Source organism: Lolium perenne, chromosome 2, assembly GCF_019359855.2.
Source record: "Lolium perenne isolate Kyuss_39 chromosome 2, Kyuss_2.0, whole genome shotgun sequence".
Taxonomy (NCBI): Eukaryota; Viridiplantae; Streptophyta; class Magnoliopsida; order Poales; family Poaceae; genus Lolium; species Lolium perenne.
Genome location: NC_067245.2, coordinates 256,979,798 through 256,982,280, shown reverse-complemented (window position 1 = coordinate 256,982,280; position 2,483 = coordinate 256,979,798).

Here is a 2,483-nt window from a genome sequence, read left to right as displayed (position 1 = left end):
CTCGGGTTCAAAACTGATTTTTCGCTACCTTCTCTCTTAGCTAAGAGATGTTCTCTTAAAAAGGAAGATAAAAACATGTTTCTCTATTATATTAGTTTTTTATATCTTTGTTAAATGTTTTTAGTGTATTTTTAATCATGCAATAATTTAGAAGCATGCAAACATCAATGCTAGAGATGTGACTAGGAAATAATCTATTGTATAACATGTTCTCTTGTCTTCTCTAAACCACATGCCACGTCTAAGGTAACAATGTCTTATCAACCATTGCACATCACAAACTCATCAATGCTCGTAAGCACTAGTGAGTCCTTTATTTTTAAATTTTGAAAATCGCACTTTTGGATATCCAAAAAATATGCCAAAAATATATATAGCTAGATATATATACCGACATTGTAATCCAGAAATTTTGTTTCACAATATATTGTATTAGAAAATACAAAAAGGACAAAATCCACTTCAAGAATTTCTTGCATATAATCTGTTTCTATGGACAGTATGCACTCTCATTGAACAACATCACTATCCACTTTAATGTAAAGAAGTATTCATAAACCTGTATTTATAATCCCAAGCTTCCAAATCTGCTTCAAAATACCTAAGTTTGACCGGGTTTGTAGAAAATACATCAAATATGTACCACACCATTTTCGTTCTATGTAATTCATCATACAATATATTTTTATATTATATATATTTGATGCTATAGACTTCTTATAATTTTTGTCAAACATGAAAGGATTTTAATTATTTTGAAGCGGAGGGAGTAGAAGACATAAAAAGAATGATATAGTCATTCACTTCCTCCATTGGCGAGGTGTACTTGTGATGTTGTGTCGTGCTTGTTGGGTACTAGTTTCTTCATTTTTTGTGTCATAGTAGTTCTCTATTCTCACGGAACAACCTTGCTTGATAAAATACTAGATGATACCCCGCGCGTTGCGACGGGCATAATGTAGAAACGACATGATGCAAAATCTGCATCAATAATTAGGTGAGGAAACAATTGATCTAAACTGTGGAGAGGATTTTGGTTACCAGTCAATGAAGATAGTACTTTTGAGAAAAATATCGGTATTTTCACACATGTTCTTAGTGTTAGTAACTGCAATAATCTGACTTGCGCCACAGAAATAGCAATTGGACATGAAAGAATGTTCAGAAGTTTGTAAATCCCCACATATTCTGCACTTGCATATGATGTCACCAATATTGGTATAAAAGTTTGTGACGTGAACAATACATGAAGGATTTGTCATGGTACTGAAGCAAACTGAAAATGCCGAAAAGAAAACTTTTGTCATAAAGACACATAATGGATTACACTGCGTTATTATGGATTACAATAGAAACGAGTAAATGCGTTGATCATCAACTTTTCATGTAAGCAACTACATAAGTAATTTAGGTAGAAGCCATTGCAATCTTGAATTGTTCCATGCATCCTTGATGATGCACTGCATGTGATCAGAGAAAGAGCACTATAAGAAATGGTAATGCTAGTGTGTGCAGGTTAATTATACACTAAACATTTTGATAATTTTGATTGGATATAAATATTGAGCATACCTATGTTATTTTATTTTTTATCCTGCCTTCCTTAGATGTTTGCCGCAACGTTGATGTCTGATACGCTGTTTGAGGATAAACCAATGAGAATGGCGAATGAGATGTATGTGATATGAGGAAACATACATACTCTTGCTTAGGTCGTTTGACATTATAAAATTCAAGTTCTTGAGCTGGGAGATCTTCACCTTTTCCACTCCTGCATGTAAAAATTGCATTGCTGAAAAATCGCCAACGCACGGAACATTCTGGTGATCGATATGAAGCACATGAGAATTTAATAAGTTGATACAAATATTGGTCTGTGCAATAGAATGTTTGAATAGACACACTGGTCCAGACTGCGCACGACGGTGTCGATTATCGCAAGAAACTGAATGGTTTAATTGTGGGGTGACAGCAGGTTGCGACTGACGGCGTGGTCGTCCACGACTGCGTGAAATGGAATGACTACCAGGATTGTTTGGAGTATTTTGAGAATTTTCAGGGGCATCCATCTCTGCAAGCGCACATGGGCAAATTGAAAAGAAGAGGCGGTTTTTTTGTAGTCTGTGAACACATGCATTGACGGAAAAGAGCAGGAGATAAAATTACAATGTACATTATAATTAGCCGAGAGGAGGTAAAACATAAAAGGTGCATGTGCTCACAGAATGTAAATTCAAACTTAAGTGAAGAAGTGATAAAATTACAATGTACATTATAATTAGCCAGGAGGTACACCAGAAAAGGTGCATGTGCTCATAGAATGTAAATTCAAACCTAAGTGAAGAAGATTAGATTTGCATACCAATGAATCCTGAGAGAGCAATCGGGGAAGGCGAAACTTTGAAATATACCTGACGGCGATGCGGTACCAGCAGGCAGAATCGATCCGAGTAAAACATGAGGCGGATCTGCGAGCCTGAGGT